The sequence below is a fragment of the Lepus europaeus genome, chromosome X, assembly GCF_033115175.1.
Source record: "Lepus europaeus isolate LE1 chromosome X, mLepTim1.pri, whole genome shotgun sequence".
Taxonomy (NCBI): Eukaryota; Metazoa; Chordata; class Mammalia; order Lagomorpha; family Leporidae; genus Lepus; species Lepus europaeus.
In genome coordinates this window covers 17,016,944-17,043,419 of record NC_084850.1, presented here as the reverse complement: position 1 = coordinate 17,043,419, position 26,476 = coordinate 17,016,944, and the positions used below count along the sequence as shown (strand labels likewise).

The 26,476-nt window shown below is 37.6% G+C and overlaps 1 pseudogene; it reads right to left on the bottom strand.

Moving 5' to 3' along the window:
• Nucleotides 1–25,731, bottom strand: part of LOC133752489 (securin-like) — a 135,312-nt pseudogene extending 109,581 nt beyond the window's left edge.
• Nucleotides 25,732–26,476: the final 745 nt, after the last annotated feature.

Genomic DNA, 26,476 nt, shown 5'->3' with positions numbered 1-26,476 from the left:
TGGTCATTTGTATTTCATCCTTTGAAAAATGCCTGTTTATATCCTTTACCCATTTCTTAACTCGATTGTTGGCTTCATTGTTGTTGAGTATCTTGAGCCTTTTATGTATCCTAGACATTAAACCTTTATTAGATGGGTAATTTGAAAATGTTTTCTCCCACTCTGTTGGTTGTCTCTTTACTTCATTGACTATTTCTTTTTCAATGCAGAACCTTCTTAGTTTGATGTAATCCTATTTGTCTATTTTTTTGCTTTTATTGCCTGTGCTTCTGGAGTCTTATCAAAGAAGGTTTTTCCTATGCCTGCATCATGCACTATTTCAACTATGTTTTCCTCCAGTATTTTGATGGTTTCAGGTCTTAGATTTAGATCCCTGAAGACTGCAATTTTTTTTTAAATTTTTGTATAAGGTGTAAGGTTATGTTCTGGCTTCACACTTCTTCATGCAAAGATTAATTTATCACCAGTGGAAGAGACTGCCCTTTCTCCAGTGAATGATTTTAGCTAATTTATCAAAGAATACTTGATTGTAGGTGCATGGATTAATATCTGGGGTCTCTAAGTTGTTATGTTGATCCACATGCATATTCATGTGCCAATACCAGACTGTTTTAATTATACCTACCTTCCAATATGTTTTGAAATCTGTATTGTGATGCCTGACAATTTATTTTTGTTGTTTAGGATTGCCTTAAATATTCAGGGAATCTTATGGTCACATATGAATTTCAGGTTCATTTTTTTCCAGATTTGAGAAAAATATTTTTGTTATTTTTGGTGGGATAATACTGAATCTAAAAATTGTTTTGGGTACTACGTGCATTTTGATGATATTTATTCTTCTAATCCAAGAACATGGGAGATTTTTTTCATCTTTTTAACTTTTGTTTAATAAATATAATTTTCCAAAGTACAGCTTTTGGATTACAGTGGCTTTTCCACCCCCCATAACTTCCCTCCCACCCGCAACCCTCCCATCTCCCACTCCCTCTCCCATTCCATTCACATCAAGATTCATTTTAAAATATCTTTATATACAGAAGATCAATTTAGTATGTATTAAGTAAAGATTTCAACAGTTTGCACAAACACAGAAACACAAAGTGTAAAGTACAGTTTGAGCACTAGTTATAGTACACAATAAGGGCAGAGTAAGTGCACAGTGACTCCTGTTGTTGACTTAACAATTGACACTCTTGTTTATGGCATCAGTAATCACCCTAGCCTCTTATCATGAGTTGCCAAGGCTATGGAAGCCTTTTGAGTTTGCCACCTCTGATCTTATTTAGACAAGGTCATAGTCAAAGTGGAAGTTCTCTCCTCCCTTCAGAGAAAGGTACCTCCTTCTTTGATGGCCCCATTCTTTCCACTGGGATCTCACTTGCAGAGATCTTTCATTTAGGTCTTTTTTTTTTCAGAGTGCCTTGGCTATCCATGACTGGAATACTCTCATGGGCTCTTCAGCCAGATCCGAATGCCTTAAGGTCTGATTCTGAGGCCAGAGTGCTATTTAGGACATCTGCCATTCTATGAGTCTACTGTGTATCCTGATTCCAATGTTGGATTGTTCTCTTCTTTTTAGTTCTATCAGTTAGTATTCACAGACACTAGTGTTGTTTATGTGATCCCTTTGACTTTTAATCCTATCATTAAGATCAATTGTGAACTGAAACTGAAACTTGGACTAGTGAGATGACATTGGACATGCCACCTTGATGGGATTGAATTGGAATCCCCTGGCACGTTTCTAACTCTACCATTGAGGAAGACCGATTGAGCATGTCCCAAATTGTACATCTCCTCCCTCTATTATTCCAACTCTTATATGTAATAGGGATCGTTTTTGAGTTAAATTTAAACACCTAAGAATAATTGTGTGTTAATTAAAGAGTTCAACAAATAATATTAAGTAGATAAAAAAATACTAAAAGGGATAAAGAAAAAGAAATTAAGCGGATACAAATTGGGAAGGAAGAACTCAAACTATCCCTCTTTGCAAATGATGTGATTCTTTATTTAGGGGATCCAAACAACTCTACTAAGAGACTATTGGAACTCATAGAAGAGTTTGGCAAAGTAGCAGGATATAAAATCAATGCACAAAATCAACAGCCTTTGTATACACAGGCAAAGCCACGGCTGAGAAAGAACTTCTAAGATCAATCCCATTCACAATAGCCACAAAAAAATCAAATGTCTTTAAAAAACTTAACCAAGGACGTTAAAGATCTCTACGATGAGAATTACAAAATTTTAAAGAAAGAAATAGAAGAGGATACCAAAAAATGGAAAAATCTTCCATGCTCATGGATTGGAAGAATCAATATCATCAAAATGTCTATTCTCCCAAAAGCAATTTATACATTCAATGCAATACCAACCAAGATACTGAAGACATTCTTCTCAGATCTGGAAAAAAATGACACTGAAATTCATATGGAGACACAGGAGACCTCAAATAGCTAAAAATAGCTAAAGCAATTTTGTACAACAAAAACAAAGCTGGAGGCATCACAATACCAGATTTCAGGACATACTACAGGGCAGTTGTTATCAAAACAGCATGGTACTGGTACAGAAACATATGGATAGACCAATGGAACAGAATAGAAACACCAGAAATCAATCCAAACATCTACAGCCAACCTATATTTGATCAAGGATCTAAAACCAATTCCTGGAGCAAGGACAGTCTATTCAATAAATGGTGCTGGGAAAACTGGATTTCCACATGCAGAATCATGAAGCAAGACTCCTACTTTACACCTAACACAAAAATTCACTCAACATGGATTAAAGATCTAAATCTACGATTTGACACCATCAAATTATTAGAGAACATTGGAGAAACCCTGCATGATATCGGCACAGGCAAGGGCTTTTTGGAAAGACCCTAGAGGCACAAGCAGTGAAAGCCAAAATTAACAATTGGGATTGCATCAAATTGAGAAGTTTCTGTACTTCAAAAGAAACAGTCAGGAAAGTGAAGAGGCAACTGACAGAATGGGAAAAAAATGTTTGCAAACTGTGCAACCGATAAAGGAGTAATAACCAAAATCTACAAATAGATCAAGAATTTCCACAATAGCAAAACAGACAACCCACTTAAGTGATGGGTTAAGGACCTCAATAGACATTTTTCAAAAGAGGAAATGCAATTCGCCAACAGACACATGAAAAAAAAATGTTCTGGATCACTAGCAATCAGCAAGATGCAAATGAAAACCACAATGAGATTTCATCTCACCCCGATTAGAATGGCTCACATACAGAAATCTACCAACAACAAATTCTGGTGAAGATGTGGGGAAAAGGGACACTAACCCACTGTTGGTGGGAACACAAACTGGTTGAGCCACTATGGAAGTCAGTCTGGAGATTCCTCAGAAACCTGAACATAACCCTACCATACAACCCAGCCATCCCACTCCCTGGAATTTACCCAAAGGAAATTAAATTGGCAAATAAAAAGCAGTCTGCACCTTAATGTTTATTGCAGCTCAATTCACAATAGCTAAGACCTGGAACCAACCTAAATGCCAATCAACAGTAGACTGGATAAAGAAATTATGGGACATGTACTCTATAGAATACTATACAGCAGTAAAAAAAAAAAAAAAACAAAAAAAAAAAAACAAAAACATGACATCTGGTCATTTGCAACAAAGTGGAGGAATCTTCAACACACCATGCTGAGTGAACTAAGCCAGTCCCAAAGGGACAAATATCATATGTTCTCCCTGATTGGTGACAACTAACTGAGCACCAAAATGGAAACCTGTTTAAGTGAAATGGACACTATGAGAAACAGTGACTTGATCAGCCCTTGTCCTGACTGTTGATGTTGATGATTTTTTCATATTTTGTGTCTTCTATTTCTTTCCTTAATGTTCTGTAATTTTCACTGTATAGATCTTTCAAATCTTTGGTTACATTTATCCCAAGGTATTTAACTATTTTTGTTGCTACTGTGAATTGGATTAATCTTATAAGTTCTTTCTCAGACATGGTGGTATGTGTATTCAACATCTATTTATTTTTGAGTGTTTATTTGATATTCTGCATGTTTGCTGAACTCTCTAATTAGTTCCAGTAATCTCTCAGTAGAATATTTTTTCCCGTATGTATACAATCACATAATCCCCAAACAGTCATAATTTGACTTCCTCCTTTCACATTGGTATATTTTTGATTTCTTTTTCTTTGCTAATGGTTATGGCTAAAACTTCCAAAACTATATTGAATAGTATTGATGAGAGTAGGCATCCTTATCTGATTCTGGATCTTAGTGGGAATGCTTCCAACTTTCCCCCATTCAATATGATGATGTATGTGTGTTTGTCATATATTACTTTGATTGTATTTAGGAATGTTCCTTCCATACCCAAATTAAACTATTCAAAACAATTCAAAGGTAGGGAATTTTCCCAAGCTCCCTTGATGAGGCCAGCATCACCTTAATTCCAAAGACAGAAAAAGATACAAATAAAGGAGAACTTTAGACCAATATCCCTTATGAATTGACTCAAGAATCCTCAACAGAATACTATTTAATTGAATCCAGTCACACATCAAAAAGATCATTCGCCTGAACCAAGTGGGTGCTGTGGCTTATTGGGTAAACCCCTAACTGCAGGTTTAGCTTCACATATGGGCACCTGTTCAAGTCGCTCCATTTCTGATCTAGCTCCCTGCTAATGTACCTGTTAAAGTAGTGTAAGATGGCTCATGGACTTGTGCCCCTGCACCATGTGGGAGACATGGAAGAAGCTCCTGGCTTCAGCATGGTCCAGTCCTAGTTGTTGAGGCCATTTGTGGAGTGAACCAGTGGATCAAAAATCTCTCTCTCTCTCTCTCTCTTCACCTCTAATTCTCTCTCTCGTAATTTTGCTTTTTGAATAAGGAAAATGTCTTAAAAAACAAGAATAGCTGTGAAGGACTGGCGTTAGTTCTTCTTTAAAAGTTTGGTATAATACAGTAGTGAAGCCATCTTGTCCTGGGCTATTCTTTGTGATGGTTTTTATTACTCATTAATTCTCTCTCTTGGTTATTGGTTTACTTAGGCTTTCTATATCTTTTTTTTAATTTTATTTAATGAATATAAATTTCCAGTGTACAGCTTATGGATTACAGTGGCTTCCCCCTCCCATAACTTCCTTCCCACCCGCAATCCTCCCCTCTCCTGTTCCCTCTCCCCTTCCATTTGCATCAAGATTCATTTTCAATTCTCTTTATATACAGAAGATCAATTTAGTATAAAGATTTCAACAGTTTGCACCCACATAGAAACACAAAGTGAAACATACTGTTTGAGTACTAGTTACAGCATTAAATCAAAATGTACAGCACATTAAGGACAGAGATTCCACATGAGGTGCAAGTGCACAGTGACTCCTGTTGTTGACCCAACAAATTGACACTCTAGTTTATGGCGCCAGTAACCACCCTAGGCTGTCGTCATGAGTTGCCAAGGCTATGGAAGCCTTCCAAGTTTGCCGACTCTGATCATATTTAGACAAGGCCATAAAAGACAGGGTGAGGATAGTAACCAATGATCCTAAGAGTGGCATTTACCAGGTTTGAACAATTATACAGCATTAAGTGGGGAAGAGGACCATCAGTACACACAGGTTGGGAGTAGAGCCATTGGTGGTAGAGTAGAGTTTATGATTACAAAGGAATGAGGTCCAAGTACGCTAGACAGGGCCTAGAACAAAGGACAGAGTCATTATTAGAGGAGCTAAGAAAGGTGCTGTCTAAGCTACAAGTAATTTTTCTGATTGAGAGGCAAATAGAAGGGGCTTGATAATAATCTGGTGGGCTTTAGGCCTTGTAAATTCAGAGGCCCAGACCTATCTATCTCTTCACATGGGGTATATCCTAAGGGAGGTGTGAACCTCCTAGGAGAAGGCACTCTGTTGACTTTCATTACTTGGCTGGCCTGGGAGGAGAGCTGGCCAGGTAAAGGCAGGGGGCATCTCTAACAAGAAATTTACAGTTCTGCCTGCAATGTTGCTGACCCTACTTGGCTGTCCCCTCAGCTGCAGTGGTCACTTTGGAAGTTGGGCTGAGTGAAGGGCTTTTCAGCTTAGAGCCAATAAGATCTGTGGCTCTGACCTGGGCATCCTTCGATTCCAGGGCAGGTCCATTTCCAGTGATCCAACTCTTGGCAGAGCTGCCAGGGCTCTTCACAAGTTGACTTCTGCTGAAGCCCAGGCTTACCACATTGAAAGCCACTGCAGTGGACTGGCCTGTTGGGTCTTCTTGAGGGCAGATCACTGTACAGATCAGCCATTAATAGGCCTGCCACCCATTGCTTCTGATGGCGAGCTTTCTTTTCCTCCTGGTTTGTGTTAAAGCAGACCAGAGGATGCAAGTCAAGGGAGTGCCCATGTCCCATCTCTAATCTTCGGTGGCCTGAACTACAAGTCTATAGTCACAGGCATGTTCTGTAGTAGTTTTTCTAAGGTAGACAATGCCCATGAGGAAAATTATATTCTCACTTTAAAACTTTCTTTCCCTTTGGTCTGAAAGGGAGGTTTTTTCTAATTACTGTATACTTCGCTGATGGCGAAGTGAATCTAGCTATGAGATTATTATTTAAGTTCTTATTTTGGCTATGCTATTATAGAAAAATGTTAGCCATCTCTTTTATAAGGTCTAAAGATTAAATTGTGCATCCTACAGATTCCTTCATAATAGAATTAGTTTCCTATCTTGAAGAGAATAGAGAAATGAAAGAACAAGTTGGGCTTAGAATAGAGAAATGAGGGATCAAGTGCTAGATCGCTTGCTGACAGTAGCAATATCACATGAATACTTAGCAAACAGTTTCAACCATTAGATAACAACTTAAGAAAACATGTACCAGAAGGTCCAATGCCTTCTATAAATTTTAAGAATCATGTATTTGAAAACACCTCTTAAATATCTAGCATGGTGTAGTTTGTTTAACCAGTAAACTTAAGCACAACCATATAAAATGTTTTTAGTTTCTTTCTAACTAAAGAAAGGCTTTCTATATCTTTATGACTCAATTTTAGTAAATTTTATGTGTCCAGACATCTACCTATTTCTTCTGGTTTTTCCAATTTGTTGGCAAAAAACTGTAGTAATTCCTGATGACTGTCTTTATTTCACTGGTATCTGTTGTAACATCTCCTTTTTCATATCAGATTAATTTGGATATTCTCCTTTTTTTCTTTGGATTATTTGGGCCAATGGTATATCAATTTATTTTTGAATTTTTTCAAAAAAAAACACACAGCTGTTCATTTCACTGATGTTTTGTATATTTTTTGTTTCAGTTTTGTTTATTTCCTCTGTAATTTTTATTATTTCTTTCCTCCTATTATTTTTTGGTTTGCTCTGTTCTTGTTCTTCAAGATACTAGAGATGAATTTTTAGATCATTTATTTTATGCCTTTCCAAAATCTTGACTTAGGCACTAATTGCTATACATTTTCCTCTTAATTTTGCTTTAGCTCTATCCTATAACTTTTGATATATTGTATTGCCATCTCCACCCATTTCTAGGACTTTTTGGCCCCCTCTTTGATTTCTTCTATGACCTGCTTTTCATTCAAGAGTGCACTGCTGAGTCTCCATGAGTTTGCATATTTTTAGTTTCTTTTTTTTTTTTTAGCTTTTTTTAAAAAAGATTTTTTTTAACTTTTATTTAATGAATATAAATTTCCAGTATACAGCTTATGGATTACAATGGCTTCCCCTTCCCATAATTTCCCTCCCACCCGCAACCCTCCCCTCTCCCGCTCCCTCTCCCTTTCCATTCACATCAAGATTCATTTTCAATTCTATTTATATACAGAAGATCAATTTAGTATAAATACTTCAACAGTTTGCACCCACATATTATTAATTTCTAGCTTCATTCCATTGTGGTCAGAAAAGATACATGGATGCAATTTCAAAGTTTTTGAATTTGTAAAGACTTCTTTTATGGCCTAACATGTGTTCTATCTTAGAGAAAGTTCCCTGCACTGATGAAAAGAATATTTAATCTGCAGCTGTGGGATGAAATATTCCATAGATATCAATTAGGTCCATTTCTCCAATGGTGTATTTTTTTCTGTTTTTGTTGTTGTTGTTGTTGTTGTTGATGATGTTGTTTATTTTTTGTCTAGTGATCTTTCCAAAGATGAAAGTAGGGTTTTGAAGTCCCATATTATTATTGTATTGGAGTCTAGGTCTCCCTTTAGATCCATTAACTCTTATTTTAAATAACAAGGTGCCCTAGCATTAGGTGCATATGCATTTACTACAATCACATCTTCCTGATGATTTGATTTCTTAATCATTACATAATGCCCTTCTTTGTCTCTTTTAACAGTTTTTGTGTTATAGTCTATTTGTCTGATATTATGATGTCAACTTCTTCTAATTTTTGATTTCCATTATCATTGGATAACTTTTTCCAACCTTTCTTTTTCAAACTGTGTATATCCTTGTTGCTGAGATGTGTTTATTATAGGCAAAAGTTAGATGGGTCTTTTTTCAATCCATTCAGTCAGTTTGTATCTTTTAATTGGAGAATGTAGGCCATTTGCATTCAAGAATATTATTAATTAGATACCATGGAAAAGAAAAAAAAAGAAGAAGGCCTAAATGAAAGATCTCTGTTAGTGAGATCCCAGTGGAAAGAATGGGGCCATCAAAGAAGGAGGTGCCTTTCTCTGAAGGGAGGAGAAAACTTCCACTTTGACTATGACCCTGTTGGAATAGGACCAAAGTCAGCGAACTCTAAAGGCTTCCATAGCCCTGGCAACTCATGACTAGAGCCTAGGGAGATTACTGACGCCATGAACAGGAGTGTCAAATTGTTAAGTCAGCAATAGGAGTCACTGTGTACTTACATCCCATGTGGGATCTGTCCTTAATGTGTTGTCTAATGTGCAGTGATGCTATAACTAGTACTGAAACAGTATTTTTACACTTTGCGTTTCTGTGTGGGTGCAAACTGATGAGATCTTTACTAATTATATACTGAATCGATCTTCTGTATATAAAGAGAATTGGAAATGAAAAAAAAAACAACGTGGTGTTAAAATGGAAATGGCATATAAAAGTAATTTAAAAAATATTATGTAGGATCTCTGTCTTTAATGTGCTGTACACTGTTATTTAATGCTATAACTAGTACTCCAACAGTATTTTTTTTCATTTTGTGTTGCTATATGGGGGCAAACTGTTGAAATCTTTACTTAATATATACCAAACTGATCTTCTGTATATAAAGAGAATTGAAAATGGATCTTGATGTGAATGGAAGGGGAGAGGGAGCGGGGGTGGGGAGGGTTGCTGGTGGGAGGGAATTTATGGGAGGGGGGAAGCCATTGTAACCCATAAGCTGTACTTTGGAAATATTTATTCATTAAATAAATGTTTAATAAATGAACAAAAAGAATATGATTAAGTAATGACAGTCTTGCCATTTTGTATAAATATTCCTATTGTTTGTTTTATATTTTCTTTGTATTTTTACTAGGAGGTTTTCTGCATTCATGTTCTTTCATGCTGATGAATTTCTTTCTCTGTTTTTGTCTGTAGCACATCCTTAACTATCATTTATAAGTCTGGATGAGTGGTGGCAAATTATTTCTATTTCTGTTTGTTTTAGAAGGTCTTTATTTAACTTTCACTTATAAGTGAGAGCTTCCCTATGTACAGTATTCTGGGTTAACATTATTTTTCTTTTAGTACTTGGATTATGTCTCTCTTAGCCTGTAGGGTTACCGATGAGATATAATTCTGTTATTCTAATTGCAGATCAGTTGAAGGTAATCTATTGTTCCTCTCTTGCATATTTCAACATTTTTGTTTATGTTTTATTTTCAACATTTGACTATAATGTGTCATGGTGAAGGTCTTTTCTGATAATTCCTATTAGGAGTTTTATGTACTTCCTTTACTTGATTATCCCTACCTTTCTCAAAATTAGGCAAGTTTTCTGCCATTATTTCTCTGAATATTCCTTCTTATACAACCTGTCTTTCCACACCTTCAGGAACTCATGAGACAAATATGTTTCATAGTCTCCCATAAATCTTAAACACTGTTTTCAGTTTGTCCAATTTCTTCTTCTTCTTCGTCTTTGTCTTCATCTTCTTTTCTCTGACTGAGATATCCATAACGATCTATATTCTAGCTCAGATATTCTTTCATATGTCTCACCAATTCCATTGTTAAGGCTTTTCACTGTATTTTCTTTTTGACATGTTGAATTCTTCATTTTTAATATTTCAGTTTGATGTATCTTTAAGATTTCTGTCTCCCAGCAGAATTTTTATTCCATGTCATATATGGATTTCTTCAAATCATATATTTGCTTCCATGTTTTCTTGAGTAATATTATGACCATTCTTTAGAATTCCTTTCCAGGCATTTTATCAATCTCTTCATCTTCACACTGTTATTGAAATGTTGTGTTCCTTTTGGGGAGTCATATTGTCTTGTTCATGTTTCCTGTATTTATGTTTATTTTTAAGCATCTGTTTTTCTCTTCTGAGTGTTTTATCTTTGATATATGCCTCTATGGCTTAGTAGAGTGTCTGCTCCTTCATCAGATATCCTGAGGCATGTGCCAGGTGGGGCCAGAGAGCTCTGGCCAGTGCTCAAGTATAGAGCAAGAGTCCAGAGTTACACTGAAGTTGGGCATGGTAGATCGCTACCATCAGCAGTGGGGAGGGTATGATCACAGCTAGCATGTTCATAGCTTAGGCCCTCTGCCAATGTGAACCAACTGCCCAGGGTGAACTTAGAGCACCAATTCACCCCACCACCCAGGTGCATGAACTGCACAAAACATCTGTGTGTCTCTTAGAGTGAACAGGGAGCCCTCTGCGATGACCCACTCCAGCACTCAGTTAACTCTGAAGCCACTGAAACCATACCTAGTGATTTCCCAAAGACCCAGCCACAGCCTATATCCTATGGAACAGTCATAGGATTCCCACAGTCACAGAGCGCAGGGCTCTCATAGTCACAGGTACTAGGGGGCTACTACTCCCTATCCGTGAAAAGATCCTTGGCCTTCCCAGAGCCAGGTTTTTGCCACAGAGATCAGTCAGTGCTGCTCCATGCAAGTCAAGTTTGGGAGTCTTGATAGAGTGTGTCTAAGTGAGGTGGGGCACTTCATAGGCCTAAGTGGGCACCCTGTCTCGTGTCAATCTTCCAGGCCAAACTCTAAGTCAGTAGTGTCCATGGGTTTATCCTTATAATAAAATCCCCCAGTTGCATACAGGCCACATCAGCCTCTACTGACCTTACCAAGATGGAGCTTCCTTCCCTGTTTATCACTTGGCAATTTGGTGGGAGGAGGGAAGGAAAGCATTGTGCTCTCCCTTCATGGAATTAGGTGGGCACTCTGCACCTCATCCCACTAGCGCTTCAGACCAAACTCAAAGTCAGTGGGGACTGTGAGATTCTTCCTCAGGCAATATAAGCAGTGCCATGGGCTGCCACATGCTCCTCTCACCTAACTTCAAGAAGATGATGTTCCCCCCAGCCACTGGCTGCAGGAGTAGCTGGCAGTGACTTGCTCATCATTGTGTGATTGTACCATCTCTGCTGCTCCATGATGTGGTGTCTCTCTTCTTTCTCGAGATTGCCCTATGAATATATATATATATATATAAATCTATTCTTATCAACTTTAAGCTTTCTGTTGATTTTTTATTAGAACAGGTAAAGTGAAGAACATATGTGTTGTCAAGATCACGATTGCTTATTTTACCAACTATTCTGAAGTAGCTTTCTAAAATATCTTCTTGAAGGCATAACAACTTCCAACAAAATGGGGAACATTTCAGTTACCATCAACAAGTGTCCGGTAGGTCCCCTTCCTTGGAAGACTGAGTGTTGTACTTCTTGGAAGCCTTTCCTGTAAGAAAAATTGGGTATTGTGAAGATTTCTTGTTAGTGAATCAGAAAACCTGAGCTGTGCTTCTGAGTGTGCCACTTAATTGACACTAACCTCATTTTGTGACTATATATAGAATTGGGGGTTTCAGGAGAGGGAAATATTTTAAATTATCTGAAAACTCACTGAAGACTTATTCTAATCTAGACAGAAAATGTGAGTGATTAATATATGACACTGAATATTGAATGATTGAACAGAACCTTTACCTCAGAAAGTCTAATATGTTTTAACTACAGCATTAAACTAACTAGAGATATAGGAAAGAACAAAGGAAAAATGTTGTGTCAGCCCTTCTGAAAATACTTTTCAGTGAAAACACCATAAAACACCATAAATAGGTCTCTTATAATTAAATATATAAAAATAATCATTAAACAATGTTAAGTCACTGATACTTTGAAGTTGGATTCTTGACCCCCTGTTGGCCCTTTTCTATCATAACATTCCTTTTTGCTTGTCTATTTTTATTCTTTTTTTAATTCTGAAGCCATGAATCCATGAAACTACAAGATAAACACCATGAGAAGCCTCAAATTGTGTAATTCATTACACAAAGGTTTTGAAATATAAGAGGTCTTTAAAAAGTTCATGGAAAATGACTATTATGTGAAAGCTATGTGTGGATTTTAAATTTTTGCAGAAAAATACTTATCTTTTAATTTCACTTTTCCATGAAATTTTTCAAGTCCTTCATGTATCATCATGTGTCTTATATTCGCTTTTTATAGTAAGAGATTTTTATTTTTAACAAAATGTTTAATGCTTAACTTTCTTAATGTAGAAATACGTAAAATATTCATTAGTATCCCCAGGTTTTCAGGGTTATTTAATCACAACATTTTGATGCATTTTATGTCAGTATTTTATTGATTATGTTTAGCTAAACATTTTAGATATTATCTTAAGATAATATATTTTTAATTTACAATTATAGAAAAAGTCTTAATGCTCCACTAAATAAAGACTTCAACCAATCTGTGCAGAGGTTTTTTTTCACACTGAGTTCTAGCTGTAAAACAATTTCCCATGTGACTACCAAAGATTCACAAGTGTAATTTTTATAGGAATAGCATATCCCATGATAGGATTTTTTATTATTTTACTTAACCATTGAGTGAAAATATTTGGAAGGCTTTGGCACATATTGTGAAATTTCCTTCCTGAAAATTTATTTCATTAAACCCTCTCAGAAGCTCCCATGGGAATATCCTCCTCTTGGACTCTCTGCAGCACAAAATGCACTAAGGCATTGCCAGTGTCAACACAAGAACTCAAGTGGTATTGATAAACAATGTGACCAAATAATATACAAGAAATAATGTATTTGAAAGTATTTTCATCTTGACTAATGGATGAAGTGCAAGCTAAAGAAAGAAATTAACAGTGAAATATCTTTTTTTAAAAAAACATGAACAAAGTATCTTATATTCATCTTAAAATAGACTAGGAGAACAACTGTATGAAGACCCTCTGTTTCTTTTTTGGGTGAATTTTATCAATTCAAGAAGGAAGAACAGCATCAACTATGTGATTCCTTAAGACCTTACAACTGATGAAGTAGAATAGGAATGACAGAGAACTCTGATGAGGTCTCACAGCGATAAAAGTGCTGGGGCCAGTGAAAAGCAAAAACCTGCAAATCTCATATTCCTGTCATTAAATCTTTATTTTTTTTAAACTTTTATTTAATGAATATAAATTTCCAAAGTACAGCTTATGGATTACAATGGCTTCCCCCCTCCCATAACTTCCCTCCCACCCGCAACCCTCCCCTTTCCCGCTCCCTCTCCCCTTCTATTCACATCAAGATTCATTTTCAATTCTCTTTATATACAGAAGATCAGTTCAGTATATATTAAGTAAAGATTTCAACAGTTTGCCCCCATATAGCAACACAAAGTGAAAAAATACTGTTTTAGTACTAGTTATAGCATTACTTCACAAAGAGACAAATATCATTTTGAAACAGTGACTTGATCAGCCCTTGTCCTGACTGTTGATTTACAATGTCATACTTTATCCCTTTTAGTAGTTTTTTTTTTCTTTTCTAGTACTAGTGGTTGAACTCTGTAATTAACACACGATTATTCTTAGGTGTTTAAATTTTAACTGAAAAGTGATCCCTGTTAAATATAAGAGTGGGAAAAAGAGAGGGAGCAGATGTACAATTTAGGACATGCTCAACTGGACTTGCCCCAAATGGTGGAGTTTGAAATGTGCCAGGGGATTCCAATACAATCCCATGAAGGTGGCATGTAGCAATGCCATCTCACTAGTCCAAGCGATCAATTTCAGTTCACAATTGATCACTCTGATAGTTCTAAGAGTCAAAGGGATCAAACAAACAAGACTAGTGTCTGCTAATACTAACTGATAGAACTAAAAAGAAGAGAACAATCCAACATGGGAAGCGGGATACACAGTAGACTCATAGAATGGCAGATGTCCTAAATAGCACTCTGGTCTCAGAATCAGCCCTTAAGGCATTTGGATCTGGCTCAAGAGCCCATGAGAGTATTGTAGGCATGGAAAGCCAAGATACCCTGGTGAAAAAAAATAAAAAGAAGACCTAAATGAAAGATCTCTGCATGTGAGATCCCAGTGGAAAGAATGGGGCCATCAAAGAAGGAGGTACCTTTCTCTGAAGGGAGGAGAGAACTTCCATTTTGACTATGACCCTCTTGGAATAAGATCAAAGTGGGAAAACCCTAAAGGCTTCCATAGCCTTGGCAACTCATGACTAGAGCCTAGGGAGATTACTGACACCATAAACAAAAGTGTCAAATTGTTAAATCAATAAGAGGAGTCGCTGTGTACTTATGTCTCATGTAGGATCTGTCCTTTATGTGTTGTCCAATATAAATCTTTATGTTTTCAACACCAATCACAGCTAACCTCAGAAAGAAAGGAAAGAAGCCACAATTTCTGGCCACCTGCCCTTTTCTTCTGCACTGTTTGTGGATTTGCCTTTTTTTTTTAAACTTTTTTTTGACAGGCAGAGTGGACAGTGAGAGAGAGAGAGACAGAGAGAAAGGTCTTCCTTTGCCATTGGTTCACCCTCCAATGGCCGCCGCGGCCGGCGTGCTGTGGCCGGCGCACCGCGCTGATCCGATGGCAGGAGCCAGGGGTTTATCCTGGTCTCCCATGGGGTGCAGGGCCCAAGCACTTGGGCCATCCTCCACTGCACTCCCTGGCCACAGCAGAGAGCTGGCCTGGAAGAGGGGCAACCGGGACAGAATCCGGTGCCCCGACTGGGACTAGAACCCGGTGTGCCTGCGCCGCAAGGCGGAGGATTAGCCTAGTGAGCCGCGGCGCTGGCTTGTGGATTTGCCTTTTTAAGAATTGCATTCTCCAAAAAGGGAGAGAAAGATGCAACATGGGAAGTGGGATACACAGCAGACTCATAGGATGGCAGATGTCCTAAACAACACTCCGGCCTCAGAATCAGCCCTCAAGGCATTCAGATCTGGCTGAAGAGCCCATGAGAGTATAGCAGGCATGGAAAGCCAAGATATCATGGAAAAAAAAAAAAGACCTAAATGAATGATCTCTGTGAGTGAGATCCCAGTGGAAAGAACGGGGCCATCAAAGAAGGAGGTACCCTTCTCCGAAGGGAGGAGAGAACCTCCACTTTGACTATGACCCTATTGGAATAAGATCAAAGTCAGCGAACTCTAAAGGCTTCCATAGCCCTGGCAACTCATCACTAGAGCCTAGGGAGATTACTGACGCCATGAACAGGAGTGCCAAATTGTTAAGTCAGCAACAGGAGTCACTGTGTACTTACACCCCATGCGGGATCTGTCCCTAATGTGTCGTCTAAAGCCAAGTGATGCTATGACTGGTACTGAAACAGTATTTTTATACTTTGCGTTTCTGTGTGGGCGCAGACTGATGAGGTCTTTGCTAATTATATACTGAAGTGATCTTCTGTATATAAAGAGAATTGGAAATGAAAAAAAAAAACAACCTGGTGTTAAAATGGAAATGGCATAGAAAATTAATTATTTTGGAAAAAAAAATTATGTAGGATCTCTGTCTTTAATGTGCTGTACATTGCTATTTAATGCTATAATTAGTAATCCAATGGTAGTTTTTTCACTTGATGTTGCTATATGGGCAAAATGTTGAAATCTTTACCTAATATATACTAAACTGATCTTCTGTATACAAAGAGAATTGAAAATGAATCTTTACATGAATGGAAGGGGAAAGGGAGCGGGAGGGGGGAGGGTTGCGGGCGGGAGGGAAGTTATGGGAGGGGGGAAGCCATTGTAACCCATAAGCTATACTTTGGAAATTTATATTCATTAAATATAAGTTTAATAAAAAAAAAAGAATTGCATTCTCTTCCCCTCATTCAGATTGTTCCCTTCTTTGCGTTGACCATTAAGAGGGCAAAGCCAGGAAGAAATATTGGGGATGAAGGAAGACAAGAAAACTTTTGAAAAACTAAGATTTTACACATGAAGTACATTGTCCTGTTATTCTATTACTAGACATAGGAAGCTGGAAGATGGGATTGTGTGTTAGTTGAAGGAAGGAGTAAAGGATAGGGAGCATGCTTGGTTTCTTCTCAATGACCTGTGGGGCCCTCTTTCTGAAAGGCATGGGAAAATTATAGGAGAAACAACAAAGCAATGTCATCTGCAATTTGATATTTTAAATCAGTACTACCTGGAAGCAAGAGAACAGAATTAAAGATACATAAATCTTCTGCATTGGCACTGGGGTCAACATACCACTAGTTCCTAGCAATACAGCCACAATCCCCAGCTGAGGACTTTGTTGAGAAGAACAGGGCATCTAAAGTTTGCATAGAATCAATGGGTAGTCTAAATAATATCAAGATAATAAGGGAGTGATGAAGAAGAAAGGCATTTAGGGAGGCAGCAAAAAGCTACTTTTTTGTTAAGTGATCTCTTCAGAGCTAATAAGATTTCTCAAGACAGCTCTTGGCAGAGCCTTTGGAGAAAAGAAAATTCAACCTTATAATGGAAAGCAAAGTATTAATTAATGACTGCTAAAGCATGTGTCAAATATTTCCTAATCACATGTCCCTAGAAGGAAAGCAATAGTAACTCCCAATCTGGTTGATCTTCAGTAACTTGTTCCTGTACTACTCTGCCTATTGTCTGCATCCATTTTAATTGGCTAGAGCCCAATTAGGCAATTGTCCTTCTTGAGGGGATTTTTAAATCATAAAATATCTTGCTTCATTTTGTCTGATATACTTCATGGCCATTAAGATATCTTCCAAAATGTCACTATGGCATTCTGGGGGATTCACATGAAGCAAACTTCCCTTATCTTATATTTAATAGCCCAATGCTGCCCCCCTGCTTAAGGGCTGACATTCATTATCTCATGGGGCTTGGTGAATGAGTAAATATAAGTTAAGTTTCAGGTACCAGATGGTTTAGGAGACCCAGGCAAAGCCTGCTAAGTCTCCTTGTTAGCTTTGCCTTCTATTACTCCTTGTAGGGCATTCTCATAACTGTTCATCCTCATGGATATGAAGAGACCACAGGACATGTAGCTACTCAAAAATTCATAGAGCAGGCGGCCGCATGGTTCAATAGGCTAATCCTCCATCTGTGGCGTTGGCACACCAGGGTTCTAGTCCCGGTCGGGGCACTGGATTCTGTCCCGGTTGCCCCTCTTCCAGTCCAGCTCTCTGCTGTGGCCTGGGAGTGCAGTGGAGGATGGCAAAGTGTTTGGGCCCTGAACCTGCATGGGGGACCAGGATAAGCACCTGGCTCCTGGCTTTGGATCAGCGTGGTGTGCCGGCCGCAGCACACAGGCCGCAGCAGCCATTGGAGGGTGAACCAAAGGAAAAGGAAGACCTTTCTCTCTGTCTCTCTCTCTCTCTCACACTCCACTCTGTCAAAAAAAAAAAACATAGAGCAAAACAAAGTCTAGAAAGATTCATTAGCAGCAGGGATACTTTGGGAAGGTGCCCTTGAACATCACCTATAATTGGCGGAGCAGTTGAAGCAATAGTAGTACAAAATGGTCAGTGGCTACATCTCTAAAGTTGACAAAGTCTGGGGTTGGACCCAGACCCAAGCTAGTTACTTGTAACTGATCTGTATATATAGAGAATTGAAAAATGAATCAATGTGAATGGAAGGGTAGAGGGAGTGGGAAAGGGGAGGGTTGTGGGTGGGAGGGAAGTTATGGGGGGGGGGGAAGCCATTGTAATCCATAAGCTATACTTTGGAAATTTATATTCATTAAATAAAAGTTAAAAAAATAAGCATTTAATGTCTTGCATCACATGGCTCTATCAAGTTTCTTGCTGCCATTTCAATCAGCTCATAATTAGTGGGTGAGGAGAAAAAGCACCATAGAATAAGAGCAACAACCATTCAGTCAGAGGTATGAATGTGGGAGAGGCTGTGAGTATGAGTAAAATATAGGTTAAAATTTAAACATGAAGATTCTAAAATGGAATATTAAGCCTATTCCTATAAGCAAGCATAGGAGTATAGTGCAGATGAATTAAAGTTCATGATGCCTGCACATAATCTCATAACATAGCGGTGGTCCTATCAAGAGACAGTGAGACTGTCTGTAATAGCCAAATATCTTTTATAGTTTGATATAATGCTATCAATGTCACTATCTGGACATGAAAACCTGTTTGAAAAAAGGTAAGAAATTCACAGAGATGAGTGATCTACAAAGTGGGAGGTATCATGGTATAATAAGGATACAGACTTTGGAGTCAGACAAACTCTAGGTTTAAATCTCAGATTTACCATTGAATGTATAATCTATGATTTCCATCCATTTGGCTTCAGTGTTCCCATTTGTCAAATGGAAATAATGATAACACCTACTATGAAGAATTAATGTAAGCCGGCGCCACGGCTCACTAGGCTAATCCTCTGCCTTGCGGCGCCGGCACACCGGGTTCTAGTCCTGGTCGGGGCACCGATCCTGTCCCGGTTGCCCCTCTTCCAGGCCAGCTCTCTGCTGTGGCCAGGGAGTGCAGTGGAGGATGGCCCAAGTCCTTGGGCTCTGCACCCCATGGGAGACCAGGATAAGCACCTGGCTCCTGCCATCGGAGCAGCACGGTGCACCGGCCGCAGCGCACTGGCCGCGGCGGCCATTGGAGGGTGAACCAACGGCAAAAGGAAGACCTTTCTCTCTGTCTCTCTCTCACTGTCCACTCTGCTTGTCAAAAAAAAAAAGATTATAAAAAAAAAGGAATTAATGTGGATTAACCAAAATAATGTGTATAAAGACCTTATCAATGGTCTGGCACATAATAAGTGCTCAGAAAATGGTTATTCATTTCCACTCCACTTTATGCTCATTTTCCCCTGGCCTCTTTGAATAAATTAAAAAAAAAAACTTAAGACACAGATACAAAAATGGGCCTATAAAGGGCAGAAAATGAAGGGTAATTAAGCATAACATTCTTTTCTACAGACTGAAGCCAGAAACATCTCATTTCTACCTTCTTTGTTATAAAGGTTCTTCAATAACAATTTGAGCCACAAAGAAAATGGTAATTAAAATAATTCATTAAACCATAATACTTAGAGGCCATTGTTGTGGAACTGTAGATTAAACTGCCACCTTTGATACCATATCCCACATGCATAGCCAGTTCAAGTCCTGGCTGCTCCACTTTCCATTCAAACCCCTGCTAATGCACCTGGGAAGGCAGTGGAAGATGGCCCCATGCTTGGGCCTTTGCCATCCATGTGGGAATCCCAGATGGAATTCTAAGCTCCTGGCTTCAGCCTGTCCCAGCCTTGGCCATTGTGGCCATCTGATGAGGGATAGCAAATGGAAGATCTCTCACTCTTGCTTTCAATTTTGCTCTCATTTTTGCGCTCTCTCTCTCTCTCTCTCTCCTCTCTCTTTCTCTCTCTCTCTAACTTCTGTCTTTCAAAAGAATAGATAAATCACTAGAAAAAACTCAGAACACTTAATATCATATTACAAGGGTAATGATGGAAATGTTAGTGCCTTTTAAATGTTCCTTTGTCTGGTCTGTGTATCTTTTCTCTGAAGACTTCAGAAAGATTATCTTGATAAGGTATAGGCTTGTCAGGGTAGGGTATGCTCAGTTGGGAGGCTGGGTGGTTTTCCAGTTTTACCCTCAAATACCTGAGAATGGCCCACATTCATGAAGATCTAATATTAATTCACTGGAGACATCTAGGAATTAGAATTGGGTTTAAAAAAATCTTTATCAGCATCCTTTTCTGAAAATGGTGGGGAAGAAAGCCAAAAAATAAATATTATTATTGGGGAGGATGCAAACAACAGTATTGCCAAGCAGGTGGCCCTACTTGTATCTTGCCTAGGATCAGCCATAAAGGTTTCTCTCCAGGAAAACTTATGGGGTAGTGGCTGAAAGCCAAGACATTACAAAGAATTTAATTCAGAAAATAGCTGAGAAATACAAATGCTTATTAGAGTCAAGTTGTTTCCCAATTAGACTCTGCAGGTGCATTAAGAACTGCTGAGAAAATGAAAACATGTTACAAATATATGTAAAACTCAAATTTCCTATGTTTAATTTACTTGGAGACAAAGTAGAAGTGATTTCTTTATAAAAAGATGCACACTAGGATTTTCTATCAATAGTACATTTAGAATGAGTTTTCTCTATATGCAACTCTGCACTAATAAGCCTATTGGGCAAAGGCATAAAATCCTGGATAAAAAAGGAAACAGGTGATGATTTACGATGAGCCAAAGAAAGCAAGCATGAACCAGTCACAACTCTTGCCATTTGTTCAACTTCCTTCTCGTTGGTCATACTGTGCTAACCAATCACCAAGAACAGCTAAAAAAATTACCTAAAGGACTATTATAAATGTAGCTACTGAATTGTCTGGAGCCAAATATTGCCATAAATTTCCTATATGTGCCAGCATTAATTAGTAAGTTTTACATTTGGTAGTTTCATATAGTTCAAACGTGTTAAGTATTGATTATAGGCACCCAGGTGGTACATGAATGTCAGCTCTAGCTCTTTGGTAATGGAGGAGAAACCATAATTTAGAAAAGCTAAATGGAAGTAAAATTACTTTCTATTAAAATTAAAGGAAATCATTAACTAACTTCATTAAGGCAAGTGAGAACTGTTAGGAATAGAAATTACATATCACAAAATCATAAAGTCTGCAGATAGAGCAGTAAGCGTGTAATCTATTTCTCTTCTAAATTTTTCTGATGTTACCTCAAAACCTTGCTAGAAACATAAATCATTTTCCTATGCCCTTTCCTAGAGTTATAAATGTTACATAAGAGATTCAAAGTATCCTGTATTATATGATACTTGCTAAATTGTTATTCATGTGTTATTTCCTGGTGTTGTATTCTGACCAAAAGAGTCTATACAATGAAGAGTAATGTTAAAATAATCCAAGTGTTTATTTAATATTTGTTTTTAAAGATTTACTTATTTATTTGAAGAGTAGAGTGGCAGGAACTTAAGTACTTGGACCATGATTGGCTGCTTTTCATGCACATTAGCATGGGTCTGGATCAGAAGTGGAGGAACTAGGACATGAATCAGTACTCGAATGTGGGATACAGGTGTATCAAGTGGCCTAACCCACTGTGTTAGCATGCCTGCCCCTTCATTTGCAGTTAAAGACTGCTATACTAGTCTCAGTAGTGCATGGATAGCAACCTCAAAGTCTATAATTGAAGAAGATTCAATATAAAGAAAAATTTTACAAAGTTGTATGTATGGTGGGGGAACTCAACAGAGATGGGGACAAAGATCTGGAGGAAAGCTGCTATCGTGTCTAAGACTGAAGGAACCAGGGGAGGACCTGCTGTTACTAGAACTCAGTGGGAGCTGTAGCTGTGGGAGAATGGTACCTCTATAGGAATTATAACCCTGAATAAAGAATGGCAACTGCTGCCAAAAGCATAGCCAAGTTTGGTGCAGAGTAAGGAATAAATACCATAGCCAATATCTTCCACTTTCCATTTGTTTTAAAGATTTTATTTATTTATTTGATAGGTAGAGTTAGAGACAGAGAGGGAGAGAGAGAGAGGTCTTCCATCTGCTGGTTCACTCCCCAATTGGCCAAAACGACCAGAGCTGGGCCAGGAGCCTAGAGCTTCTTCCAGGTCTCCCACATGGGTACAGAAGCCCAAGGACTTGGGCCATCTTCTACTGCTTTCCCAGGCCATAGCAGAGAGCTGGATCAGAAGTGGAGCAACCAGGACATGAACTGGCACCCATAAGGGATGCCTGGGCCACAGTTGGAGGATTAGCCTACTAAGCTGCAGTGCCCCTCCCCCAATTTTCCATTTTTACACTTTTGTCCTTTTGCCATTCACTGCCCTCACACCAATGCTGGAATCTGACCAGAAACCCCAGTTAGTCACATGGGAGATGCAGTATCTAGAACTTGCAGTAGCACAAACATAGTAGAGGATGATAATGAGTCTAAAGACCAAATGGAGACTAACCAGTATAACTAGGAATAAGGATTTGGAAACCAGAGAAGGTCTTTCTTTAAATGTCACTTTTCAATTTCTTCCATTTTCTTCACAAATCAGTTTCACTCCTCAGATCTTCTAACAATCCCTCTGTGTCTACCCTCTATGTACCTCTTATTAATGTCTTCTGCTCCTTAATTAATTTTCAGTTATTAATAATTTATCTCTTTACTGTTGATTCATTCTGCATCACAGGGCTACAGAAATGAGTTGATGAAGGGAGAATCCTCTTCACAGCCTGCAGGAAGAGAAATTGATATATATGAACCTTGAATTATCTCTTTTCAAAACCTAATTTTAAAATAAGACATAAAATAAGTGTGCATATGAGGGGGATTCAAAAATTCATGGAAAATCTGCATTATCTTTGAATTACATTCTTCCACAAATATTTTGAAGAACCTGTTGTGGAGGGGTCAGTTTGATGTTTTGATACATACAATGCATAATGATCAAATCAGATTTATTAGCATATATATCACCTAAAATACTTATCATTTCTTTGTGTTGAAAATTTTAAACTTCTCTTTTCTAGCTCTTTGAAAACATGTAATAATATTGTTACTAACTATAGCCACCATCCTGTGCAATAGATCACCAAAACTTATACCTCATAGCTGTAATTTTATACCTGTTAGCCAACTTCTCCCTAATCCCCTTCATCCTTTTCAGCCTCTGGAAACCATTATTCTGATGTCTACTTCTGTGAGATCAAGTTTTCTAGCTTCTACATAGGTGAAAACAGGTTGCTTTTGTCTTTCTTTCTTTGGCCTATTTCATGTAACATAATATCCTGGTTCAACCATATTGTCACAAATAACAGGATTTCTTTTTTCTTTTAAGGCTGAATGGTATTCAATTTTATGTCTATATCGACTTATCCATCAATTGATACTTTGATTGATTCCATATCTTGGCTACTATGAATAGTGCTTCAATAATTGTTGGGTTGCAGATATCTCTTCAACAAAACAATTTCATTTCCCTTGGTTATATGCCCAGTAGGAAACTGCATACTGTTTTGCATAATGACTACTAATACACATTTCCAGCAATGGAGCATAAGAGTTCCCTTTTTTCATATCTTCACCAGCACTTTTATTGTCTTTTTCCTAGTAACCATTCTAACTAGAAAAAGAAAATCGCTTACTGTGTCTTTGATTAGCATTTCTCTAATGAGCAGTGATGTGGAGAAATTCCTGTTGGCTATTTATGTCTTTTTTGAAAAATGTGTATTCAATTCCTTTGCTCATTTTTCAGTCAGATTGTGTTTTTGCTATTGAGTTGTTTGAGTTTCTTATATATTCTGAATATTAATCTTTTGTCATATGAATAGTTCACAAATATTTTCTCCCATCATGTACGTTGTCTCTTCACTGTTTTATTTTCTTTGCTGTGCAGCAGAAGCTTTTAGTGTCATTTAATCACATTTCTCTGGTTTTATTTTCATTGCCTGTGATTTTGAGGTCATATCCAAAAACTTTTAATCTTTTCCAATATCCTGAAGTCCTTCTCTTTATTTTCTTCTAGTAGTTTCTTAGTTTATGTTGTTAAATTTAAGTCTTTAACCAATTTTGAGTTTATCTGAGCAAACAAAATCATTGAATAATTCATTTATTAATACGTATTTATTAATGATTATATACCTTTACAATAGTGTTTCGAAAGTTATATTCTCACTTCCGCTTCCTTGCTGCAATTATTACCACCATTCAGTTGTCATTCCATTAAAACTATACTTCTATCCCTCAGGGTTTTTAGTCTTCTGTTTTGACTCATCCAGGATGGAATATCACCACGCTTTCCACAAATTCTTACCTCTTTGACTAGGAGTTGGAATATCCTACAAAGAAGTACAATGTTACTAAAAATAAACATCTATAAATTATATCAATAGAATTATTGGCCAGCAATTAGAGGAATTTATCATCTGCTGGGTGTGGTCAAATAAAGAGAGGTCTGTTGTGACCACTTTCATCCCTGTGTGCCTAAACTGTACTGGTACGAAGCAACATCACAGACCTCACATGGGAGAGAAAAATAGGAGTAATCCAGCTAGCCACTATAGAAATAGACAAGCAAATAATAACAAATCTAGGAAGTAATGATGAGGCCATTACCCAGAGCTGCTATAATTTATAATCTAAAATTTTCTATTTGCAAAGTTGGGGGAGATTGAGAGCAAGAGCAATATAGAGAGAGAATGAGAGAAAGCAATAAGAAAATCTGAGACATGCTGGATTCAAATCATACAACAGGAAAAAAAAAGAATCCTCTAAGAAGGGGTACATGTTGGTTTAACAGAATAGCTAATAAAAATGTGTTCAATGAATTAAAAAAATCTCCTTTGTTGTTGGTATAACATGGACAGATCTGGAGGACATGATGTAAGTAAAATAAGCTAGACACAGCAAGCAAAAATATTTCATCATCTAATTAATGTAGTGGAATCTTAAAAAAATCAAATATATAGAGAAAGGGGATAAAACATTATGCCATGTAAATGACAATATACTCTTGTTTAGCACATTATAAAATAAATGGAGGGGGGAATAGTGAGGGCTATTGGGGTACTAGTAATGTTTTGTTCTTTAATTGGAAGTTGATTTTAAGTGTGATCAGATGACCAAAAAACTCATTGATCTGCATATGTAAGTGTATTTCTTAGTATATATACTTCATTTTAATAAAATGTTTAAAAAATAAAACAGTGGTAATAGATGGAGATAGGGGAGATAATGAGATATAGGTCAAAGGATACAAAGTAGCAGTATGTAAAATAAACAAGTCTAGAGAACTAATGCATAACGTGAAGACTACAGTTAATAGAATTATATTCTTTTTTTTAATTTTTTATTTTTTTTGACAGGTAGAGTGGATAGTGAGAGAGAGACAGAGAGAAAAGTCTTCCTTTTTGCCGTTTGTTCACCCTCCAATGGCCGCTGCGGCCGGCACATCGTGCTGATCCGAAGCTAGGAGCCAGGCGCTTCTCCGGGTCTCTCATGTGGGTGCAGGGCCCAAGGACTTGGGCCATCCTCCACTGCCTTCCCGGGCCATAGCAGAGAGCTGGCCTGGAAGAGGGGCAACCGGGATAGAATCCGGCGCCCCAACCCGGAATAGAACCCGGTGTGCCGGTGCCGCAAAGCGGAGGATTAGCCTGTTAAGCCACGGCGCCGGCCAATAGAATTATATTCTACTGGGGATTTGTGTTAAATAATGGATTTTATTTTTTAAAGTTTTTATTTAATGAATGCAAATGTCATAGGTACCGCTTTAGGTGTATTAGTGGTTCTTCCCGCCATACTCGCCCTCCCACCCCCCTCCCATCCCACCTCCTACTCCCTTTCCCATCCCATTTTTCATTAAGATTCATTTTTACTTATCTTTTATACAGAAGACCAACTCTATACTAAGTAAAGATTTCAACAGTTTGAATTCCCCCACACACAATGTATAAAGTAATATTTGAAAACAAGTTTTACAGTTAATTCTCATAGGACAACTCATTAAGGACAGAGGTCCTACATAGTGAGTAAGTGCACAGTGACTTCTGTTGTTAATTTAACAATCAATGCTCTTTAAATAATATATTGTAACTATTCTTGTCACACAAAAAAGCAACTATGTGAGATGAAATGAAATATATGTCAATCTGCTTTACTATAGTAACTATTTTACTTTACTATAGTAACTATTTTACTATAGTAACTATTTGTATCCTATAACATCACGTTGTAAGCCTGAAATATACACAATAAAACTTATTTAAGAAAATAAATTTATTCTAAGAAACATGAACTAAAATTAATCTTGCTTTTAGAGGTAAATGGAGGTTTAATGACAATGTCTCATCAAATAGAAAATATCTATGAAGAGATAGAAATTATCAATAAATAATCTTGCATTTCACATCAAGGAACTAGAAAATGAAGGACAAACTGAGCCCAAAGTTGGCCAAAACAAGCAAATAACAAAAAAAGACATAAATAAATAAAATAGAGACTAGAAAAACAACAGAGAAAACTGACAAAACTGAGTTCATTTTGA